Below are 11,071 nucleotides of genomic sequence, written 5' to 3' on the forward strand. Positions count from 1 at the left end.
TTCTTGTAATTCCATAAACTTCAGATGATTAGTAGATCCCATCAAAAAGAATCGATAGTTTTGTTCTTGCGTTCTTGGAATTCAATCAAACTTCAGATGATTGGTCGATTCCATGACAAAGAATCGATAGTTTTGTTTATGCGTTCTTGGAATTCCATAAAACTTCAGATGATTGGTAGATCCAATGAAAAAGAATCGATAGTTTTGTTCTTGCGTTCTTGGAATTCAATCAAACTTCAGAAGATTGCTCGATCCCATGACAAAGAATCGATAGTTTTGTTCATGCGTTCTTGGAATTCCATAAAACTTCTGATGATTGGCCGATCACATGAAAAAGAATCGGTAGTTTTGTTCTTGCGTTCTTGGAGTTCAATCAAACTTCAGAAAATTGGTCGATCCCATGACAAAGAATCGATATATTTGGTCTCGCTTTCTTGGATATCCATCAAACTTCAGATGATTGTTCGATCCTATGACAAAGAATCGATGGTTTTTGACTTGCTTTCTTGTAATTCCATCAAACTTCAGTTGATTGGTCGATCCCATTACAAAGAATCGACAGTTTTGTTCTTGCGTTCTTGGAATTCCATCAAACTTCAGATGATTGGTCGATCCCATGACAAAGAATCGATGGTTTTGGACTTGCTTTGCTGGAATTCTATAAATTTCAGTTGTGATTGGTTGATTCCTTGACAAAAAAATTGATAGTTTTGGTCTCGCTTTCTTGAATTTCCATCAAACTTCAGTTGATTGGTCGATCTCATGACGAAGAAATGAAAGAGTTGGATTAAAATTCTTGGAATTCCATCAAACTTCAGATGATTGGTCGATCCCATGACAAAGAATCGATAGTTTTGTTCTTGCGTTCTTGGAATTCCATAAAACTTCAGGTGATTGGTAGATCCCATCAAAAAGAATCGATAGTTTTGTTCTTGCGTTCTTGGAATTCAATCAAACTTCAGAAGATTGGTCGATCTCATGACAATGAATCGCAAGTTTTGTTCTTGCGTTCTTGGAATTCAATCAAACTTCAGATGATTGGTCGATCCCATGCCAAATAATCGATAGTTTTGTTCTTGCGTACTAGGAATTCCATCAAACTTCAGATGATTGGTGGATCCCATGACGAAGAAATGATAGAGTTGGAGTAAAATTCTTGGAAATCCATCAAACTTCAGATGATTGGTCGATCCCATAACAAAGAATCGAGAGTTTTGTTCTTGCGTTCTTGGAATTCAATCAAACTTTAGATGATTGGTCGATTCCATGACAAAGAATCGATAGTTTTGTTCATGCGTTCTTGTAATTCCATAAAACTTCAGATGATTGGTAGATCCCATCAAAAAGAATCGATAGTTTTGTTCTTGCGTTCTTGGAATTCAATCAAACTTCAGAAGATTGGTCGATCCCATGACACAGAATCGATAGTTTTGTTCTTGCGTTCTTGGAATTCAGTCAAACTTCAGAAGATTGGTCGATCCCATGACAAAGAATCGATAGTTTTGTTCATGCGTTCTTGGAATTCCATCAAACTTCAGATGATTGGTCGATCCCATGAAAAAGAATCGATAGTTTTGTTCTTGCGTTCTTGGAATTCCATCAAACTTCAGATGATTGGTCGATCCCATGACAAAGAATCGATAGTTTTGGTCTTGCTTACTCGGAATTCCATCAAACTTCAGTTGATTGGTCGATCCCATAACAAATAATCGATAGTTTTGTTCATGCGTTCTTTGAATTCAATCAAACTTCAAAAGATTAGTCGATCCCATGAAAAAGAATCGATAGTTTTCTTCTTGCGTACTAGGAATTCCATCAAACTTCAGATGATTGGTCGATCCCATAACAAAGAATCGATAGTTTTGTTCATGCGTTCTTTGAATTCAATCAAACTTCAGATGATTGGTCGATCCCATAACAAAGAATCGAGAGTTTTGTTCTTGCGTTCTTGGAATTCAATCAAACTTCAGATGATTGGTCGATTCCATGACAAAGAATCGATAGTTTTGTTCATGCGTTCTTGTAATTCCATAAACTTCAGATGATTAGTAGATCCCATCAAAAAGAATCGATAGTTTTGTTCTTGCGTTCTTGGAATTCAATCAAACTTCAGATGATTGGTCGATTCCATGACAAAGAATCGATAGTTTTGTTTATGCGTTCTTGGAATTCCATAAAACTTCAGATGATTGGTAGATCCAATGAAAAAGAATCGATAGTTTTGTTCTTGCGTTCTTGGAATTCAATCAAACTTCAGAAGATTGCTCGATCCCATGACAAAGAATCGATAGTTTTGTTCATGCGTTCTTGGAATTCCATAAAATTTCTGATGATTGGCCGATCACATGAAAAAGAATCGGTAGTTTTGTTCTTGCGTTCTTGGAGTTCAATCAAACTTCAGAAAATTGGTCGATCCCATGACAAAGAATCGATATATTTGGTCTCGCTTTCTTGGATATCCATCAAACTTCAGATGATTGTTCGATCCTATGACAAAGAATCGATGGTTTTTGACTTGCTTTCTTGGAATTCCATCAAACTTCAGTTGATTGGTCGATCCCATTACAAAGAATCGAGAGTTTTGTTCTTGCGTTCTTGGAAGTCCATCAAACTTCAGATGATTGGTCGATCCCATGAAAAAGAATCGATAGTTTTGTTCTTGCGTTCTTGGAATTCCATCAAACTTCAGATGATTGGTTGATCCCATGACAAAGAATCGATGGTTTTGGACTTGCTTTGTTGGAATTCTATAAATTTCAGTTGTGATTGGTTGATTCCTTGACAAAAAAATTGATAGTTTTGGTCTCGCTTTCTTGAATTTCCATCAAACTTCAGTTGATTGGTCGATCTCATGACGAAGAAATGATAGAGTTGGATTAAAATTCTTGGAATTCCATCAAACTTCAGATGATTGGTCGATCCCATGACAAAGAATCGATAGTTTTGTTCTTGCGTTCTTGGAATTCCATAAAACTTCAGGTGATTGGTAGATCCCATCAAAAAGAATCGATAGTTTTGTTCTTGCGTTCTTGGAATTCAATCAAACTTCAGAAGATTGGTCGATCTCATGACAATGAATCGCAAGTTTTGTTCTTGCGTTCTTGGAATTCAATCAAACTTCAGATGATTGGTCGATCCCATGCCAAATAATCGATAGTTTTGTTCTTGCGTACTAGGAATTCCATCAAACTTCAGATGATTGGTGGATCCCATGACGAAGAAATGATAGAGTTGGAGTAAAATTCTTGGAAATCCATCAAACTTCAGATGATTGGTCGATCCCATAACAAAGAATCGAGAGTTTTGTTCTTGCGTTCTTGGAATTCAATCAAACTTTAGATGATTGGTCGATTCCATGACAAAGAATCGATAGTTTTGTTCATGCGTTCTTGTAATTCCATAAAACTTCAGATGATTGGTAGATCCCATCAAAAAGAATCGATAGTTTTGTTCTTGCGTTCTTGGAATTCAATCAAACTTCAGAAGATTGGTCGATCCCATGACAAAGAATCGATAGTTTTGTTCTTGCGTTCTTGGAATTCAGTCAAACTTCAGAAGATTGGTCGATCCCATGACAAAGAATCGATAGTTTTGTTCATGCGTTCTTGGAATTCCATCAAACTTCAGATGATTGGTCGATCCCATGAAAAAGAATCGATAGTTTTGTTCTTGCGTTCTTGGAATTCCATCAAACTTCAGATGATTGGTCGATCCCATGACAAAGAATCGATAGTTTTGGTCTTGCTTACTCGGAATTCCATCAAACTTCAGTTGATTGGTCGATCCCATAACAAATAATCGATAGTTTTGTTCATGCGTTCTTTGAATTCAATCAAACTTCAAAAGATTAGTCGATCCCATGAAAAAGAATCGATAGTTTTGTTCTTGCGTTCTTGGAAGTCCATCAAACTTCAGATGATTGGTCTATTCCATGACAACGAATCGATAGTTTTGGTCTTGCTTTCTTGGAATTCCATCAAATTTCAGATGATTGGTCGATCCCATGCCAAATAATCGATAGTTTTCTTCTTGCGTACTAGGAATTCCATCAAACTTCAGATGATTGGTCGATCCCATAACAAAGAATCGATAGTTTTGTTCATGCGTTCTTTGAATTCAATCAAACTTCAAAAGATTAGTCGATCCCATGAAAAAGAATCGATAGTTTTGTTCTTGCGTTCTTGGAAGTCCATCAAACTTCAGATGATTGGTCTATTCCATGACAACGAATCGATAGTTTTGGTCTTGCTTTCTTGGAATTCCATCAAATTTCAGATGATTGGTCGATCCCATGAAAAAGAATCGATAGTTTTGGTCTTGCTTTCTTGGAATTCCATCAAACTTCAGATGATTGGTCGATCCCATGCCAAATAATCGATAGTTTTCTTCTTGCGTACAAGGAATTCCATCAAACTTCAGATGATTGGTGGATCCCATGACGAAGAAATGATAGAGTTTGAGTAAAATTCTTGGAAATCCATCAAACTTCAGATGATTGGTCGATTCCATGACAAAGAATCGATAGTTTTGTTCATGCGTTCTTGTAATTCCATAAACTTCAGATGATTGGTAGATCCCATCAAAAAGAATCGATAGTTTTGTTCTTGCGTTCTTGGAATTCAATCAAACTTCAGAAGATTGGTCGATCCCATGACAAAGAATCGTGAGTTTTGTTCTTGCGTTCTTGGAATTCAATCAAACTTCAGATGATTGGTCGATTCCATGACAAAGAATCGATAGTTTTGTTCATGCGTTCTTGGAATTCCATAAAACTTCAGATGATTGGTAGATCCCATGAAAAAGAATCGATAGTTTTGTTCTTGCGTTCTTGGAATTCAATCAAACTTCAGAAGATTGGTCGATCCCATGACAAAGAATCGATAGTTTTGTTCATGCGTTCTTGGAATTCCATAAAACTTCTGATGATTGGTCGATCACATGTAAAAGAATCGGTAGTTTTGTTCTTGCGTTCTTGGAATTCAATCAAACTTCAGAAGATTGGTCGAACCCATGACAAAGATTCGATATATTTGGTCTCGCTTTTTTGGATATCCATCAAACTTCAGAAGATTGGTCGATCTCATGACAATGAATCGCAAGTTTTGTTCTTGCGTTCTTGGAATTCAATCAAACTTCAGATGATTGGTCGATCCCATGCCAAATAATCGATAGTTTTGTTCTTGCGTACTAGGAATTCCATCAAACTTCAGATGATTGGTGGATCCCATGACGAAGAAATGATAGAGTTGGAGTAAAATTCTTGGAAATCCATCAAACTTCAGATGATTGGTCGATCCCATAACAAAGAATCGATAGTTTTGTTCATGCGTTCTTGTAATTCCATAAAACTTCAGATGATTGGTAGATCCCATCAAAAAGAATCGATAGTTTTGTTCTTGCGTTCTTGGAATTCAATCAAACTTCAGAAGATTGGTCGATCCCATGACAAAGAATCGATAGTTTTGTTCTTGCGTTCTTGGAATTCAGTCAAACTTCAGAAGATTGGTCGATCCCATGACAAAGAATCGATAGTTTTGTTCATGCGTTCTTGGAATTCCATCAAACTTCAGATGATTGGTCGATCCCATGAAAAAGAATCGATAGTTTTGTTCTTGCGTTCTTGGAATTCCATCAAACTTCAGATGATTGGTCGATCCCATGACAAAGAATCGATAGTTTTGGTCTTGCTTACTCGGAATTCCATCAAACTTCAGTTGATTGGTCGATCCCATAACAAATAATCGATAGTTTTGTTCATGCGTTCTTTGAATTCAATCAAACTTCAAAAGATTAGTCGATCCCATGAAAAAGAATCGATAGTTTTGTTCTTGCGTTCTTGGAAGTCCATCAAACTTCAGATGATTGGTCTATTCCATGACAACGAATCGATAGTTTTGGTCTTGCTTTCTTGGAATTCCATCAAATTTCAGATGATTGGTCGATCCCATGCCAAATAATCGATAGTTTTCTTCTTGCGTACTAGGAATTCCATCAAACTTCAGATGATTGGTCGATCCCATAACAAAGAATCGATAGTTTTGTTCATGCGTTCTTTGAATTCAATCAAACTTCAAAAGATTAGTCGATCCCATGAAAAAGAATCGATAGTTTTGTTCTTGCGTTCTTGGAAGTCCATCAAACTTCAGATGATTGGTCTATTCCATGACAACGAATCGATAGTTTTGGTCTTGCTTTCTTGGAATTCCATCAAATTTCAGATGATTGGTCGATCCCATGACAAAGAATCGATAGTTTTGGTCTTGCTTTCTTGGAATTCCATCAAACTTCAGATGATTGGTCGATCCCATGCCAAATAATCGATAGTTTTCTTCTTGCGTACAAGGAATTCCATCAAACTTCAGATGATTGGTGGATCCCATGACGAAGAAATGATAGAGTTGGAGTAAAATTCTTGGAAATCCATCAAACTTCAGATGATTGGTCGATTCCATGACAAAGAATCGATAGTTTTGTTCATGCGTTCTTGTAATTCCATAAACTTCAGATGATTGGTAGATCCCATCAAAAAGAATCGATAGTTTTGTTCTTGCGTTCTTGGAATTCAATCAAACTTCAGAAGATTGGTCGATCCCATGACAAAGAATCGTGAGTTTTGTTCTTGCGTTCTTGGAATTCAATCAAACTTCAGATGATTGGTCGATTCCATGACAAAGAATCGATAGTTTTGTTCATGCGTTTTTGGAATTCCATAAAACTTCAGATGATTGGTAGATCCCATGAAAAAGAATCGATAGTTTTGTTCTTGCGTTCTTGGAATTCAATCAAACTTCAGAAGATTGGTCGATCCCATGACAAAGAATCGATAGTTTTGTTCATGCGTTCTTGGAATTCCATAAAACTTCTGATGATTGGTCGATCACATGTAAAAGAATCGGTAGTTTTGTTCTTGCGTTCTTGGAATTCAATCAAACTTCAGAAGATTGGTCGAACCCATGACAAAGATTCGATATATTTGGTCTCGCTTTTTTGGATATCCATCAAACTTCAGAAGATTGGTCGATCTCATGACAATGAATCGCAAGTTTTGTTCTTGCGTTCTTGGAATTCAATCAAACTTCAGATGATTGGTCGATCCCATGCCAAATAATCGATAGTTTTGTTCTTGCGTACTAGGAATTCCATCAAACTTCAGATGATTGGTGGATCCCATGACGAAAAAATGATAGAGTTGGAGTAAAATTCTTGGAAATCCATCAAACTTCAGATGATTGGTCGATCCCATAACAAAGAATCGAGAGTTTTGTTCTTGCGTTCTTGGAATTCAATCAAACTTTAGATGATTGGTCGATTCCATGACAAAGAATCGATAGTTTTGTTCATGCGTTCTTGTAATTCCATAAAACTTCAGATGATTGGTAGATCCCATCAAAAAGAATCGATAGTTTTGTTCTTGCGTTCTTGGAATTCAATCAAACTTCAGAAGATTGGTCGATCCCATGACAAAGAATCGATAGTTTTGTTCTTGCGTTCTTGGAATTCAGTCAAACTTCAGAAGATTGGTCGATCCCATGACAAAGAATCGATAGTTTTGTTCATGCGTTCTTGGAATTCCATCAAACTTCAGATGATTGGTCGATCCCATGAAAAAGAATCGATAGTTTTGTTCTTGCGTTCTTGGAATTCCATCAAACTTCAGATGATTGGTCGATCCCATGACAAAGAATCGATAGTTTTGGTCTTGCTTACTCGGAATTCCATCAAACTTCAGTTGATTGGTCGATCCCATAACAAATAATCGATAGTTTTGTTCATGCGTTCTTTGAATTCAATCAAACTTCAAAAGATTAGTCGATCCCATGAAAAAGAATCGATAGTTTTGTTCTTGCGTTCTTGGAAGTCCATCAAACTTCAGATGATTGGTCTATTCCATGACAACGAATCGATAGTTTTGGTCTTGCTTTCTTGGAATTCCATCAAATTTCAGATGATTGGTCGATCCCATGCCAAATAATCGATAGTTTTCTTCTTGCGTACTAGGAATTCCATCAAACTTCAGATGATTGGTCGATCCCATAACAAAGAATCGATAGTTTTGTTCATGCGTTCTTTGAATTCAATCAAACTTCAAAAGATTAGTCGATCCCATGAAAAAGAATCGATAGTTTTGTTCTTGCGTTCTTGGAAGTCCATCAAACTTCAGATGATTGGTCTATTCCATGACAACGAATCGATAGTTTTGGTCTTGCTTTCTTGGAATTCCATCAAACTTCAGATGATTGGTCGATCCCATGCCAAATAATCGATAGTTTTCTTCTTGCGTACAAGGAATTCCATCAAACTTCAGATGATTGGTGGATCCCATGACGAAGAAATGATAGAGTTTGAGTAAAATTCTTGGAAATCCATCAAACTTCAGATGATTGGTCGATTCCATGACAAAGAATCGATAGTTTTGTTCATGCGTTCTTGTAATTCCATAAACTTCAGATGATTGGTAGATCCCATCAAAAAGAATCGATAGTTTTGTTCTTGCGTTCTTGGAATTCAATCAAACTTCAGAAGATTGGTCGATCCCATGACAAAGAATCGTGAGTTTTGTTCTTGCGTTCTTGGAATTCAATCAAACTTCAGATGATTGGTCGATTCCATGACAAAGAATCGATAGTTTTGTTCATGCGTTCTTGGAATTCCATAAAACTTCAGATGATTGGTAGATCCCATGAAAAAGAATCGATAGTTTTGTTCTTGCGTTCTTGGAATTCAATCAAACTTCAGAAGATTGGTCGATCCCATGACAAAGAATCGATAGTTTTGTTCATGCGTTCTTGGAATTCCATAAAACTTCTGATGATTGGTCGATCACATGTAAAAGAATCGGTAGTTTTGTTCTTGCGTTCTTGGAATTCAATCAAACTTCAGAAGATTGGTCGAACCCATGACAAAGATTCGATATATTTGGTCTCGCTTTTTTGGATATCCATCAAACTTCAGAAGATTGGTCGATCTCATGACAATGAATCGCAAGTTTTGTTCTTGCGTTCTTGGAATTCAATCAAACTTCAGATGATTGGTCGATCCCATGCCAAATAATCGATAGTTTTGTTCTTGCGTACTAGGAATTCCATCAAACTTCAGATGATTGGTGGATCCCATGACGAAGAAATGATAGAGTTGGAGTAGAATTCTTGGAAATCCATCAAACTTCAGATGATTGGTCGATCCCATAACAAAGAATCGAGAGTTTTGTTCTTGCGTTCTTGGAATTCAATCAAACTTTAGATGATTGGTCGATTCCATGACAAAGAATCGATAGTTTTGTTCATGCGTTCTTGTAATTCCATAAAACTTCAGATGATTGGTAGATCCCATCAAAAAGAATCGATAGTTTTGTTCTTGCGTTCTTGGAATTCAATCAAACTTCAGAAGATTGGTCGATCCCATGACAAAGAATCGATAGTTTTGTTCTTGCGTTCTTGGAATTCAGTCAAACTTCAGAAGATTGGTCGATCCCATGACAAAGAATCGATAGTTTTGTTCATGCGTTCTTGGAATTCCATCAAACTTCAGATGATTGGTCGATCCCATGAAAAAGAATCGATAGTTTTGTTCTTGCGTTCTTGGAATTCCATCAAACTTCAGATGATTGGTCGATCCCATGACAAAGAATCGATAGTTTTGGTCTTGCTTACTCGGAATTCCATCAAACTTCAGTTGATTGGTCGATCCCATAACAAATAATCGATAGTTTTGTTCATGCGTTCTTTGAATTCAATCAAACTTCAAAAGATTAGTCGATCCCATGAAAAAGAATCGATAGTTTTGTTCTTGCGTTCTTGGAAGTCCATCAAACTTCAGATGATTGGTCTATTCCATGACAACGAATCGATAGTTTTGGTCTTGCTTTCTTGGAATTCCATCAAATTTCAGATGATTGGTCGATCCCATGCCAAATAATCGATAGTTTTCTTCTTGCGTACTAGGAATTCCATCAAACTTCAGATGATTGGTCGATCCCATAACAAAGAATCGATAGTTTTGTTCATGCGTTCTTTGAATTCAATCAAACTTCAAAAGATTAGTCGATCCCATGAAAAAGAATCGATAGTTTTGTTCTTGCGTTCTTGGAAGTCCATCAAACTTCAGATGATTGGTCTATTCCATGACAACGAATCGATAGTTTTGGTCTTGCTTTCTTGGAATTCCATCAAATTTCAGATGATTGGTCGATCCCATGAAAAAGAATCGATAGTTTTGGTCTTGCTTTCTTGGAATTCCATCAAACTTCAGATGATTGGTCGATCCCATGCCAAATAATCGATAGTTTTCTTCTTGCGTACAAGGAATTCCATCAAACTTCAGATGATTGGTGGATCCCATGACGAAGAAATGATAGAGTTGGAGTAAAATTCTTGGAAATCCATCAAACTTCAGATGATTGGTCGATTCCATGACAAAGAATCGATAGTTTTGTTCATGCGTTCTTGTAATTCCATAAACTTCAGATGATTGGTAGATCCCATCAAAAAGAATCGATAGTTTTGTTCTTGCGTTCTTGGAATTCAATCAAACTTCAGAAGATTGGTCGATCCCATGACAAAGAATCGTGAGTTTTGTTCTTGCGTTCTTGGAATTCAATCAAACTTCAGATGATTGGTCGATTCCATGACAAAGAATCGATAGTTTTGTTCATGCGTTCTTGGAATTCCATAAAACTTCAGATGATTGGTAGATCCCATGAAAAAGAATCGATAGTTTTGTTCTTGCGTTCTTGGAATTCAATCAAACTTCAGAAGATTGGTCGATCCCATGACAAAGAATCGATAGTTTTGTTCATGCGTTCTTGGAATTCCATAAAACTTCTGATGATTGGTCGATCACATGTAAAAGAATCGGTAGTTTTGTTCTTGCGTTCTTGGAATTCAATCAAACTTCAGAAGATTGGTCGAACCCATGACAAAGATTCGATATATTTGGTCTCGCTTTTTTGGATATCCATCAAACTTCAGAAGATTGGTCGATCTCATGACAATGAATCGCAAGTTTTGTTCTTGCGTTCTTGGAATTCAATCAAACTTCAGATGATTGGTCGATCCCATGCCAAATAATCGAT

This window comes from Cloeon dipterum, unplaced genomic scaffold (assembly GCF_949628265.1).
Source record: "Cloeon dipterum unplaced genomic scaffold, ieCloDipt1.1 scaffold_10_ctg1, whole genome shotgun sequence".
Classification (NCBI taxonomy): Eukaryota; Metazoa; Arthropoda; class Insecta; order Ephemeroptera; family Baetidae; genus Cloeon; species Cloeon dipterum.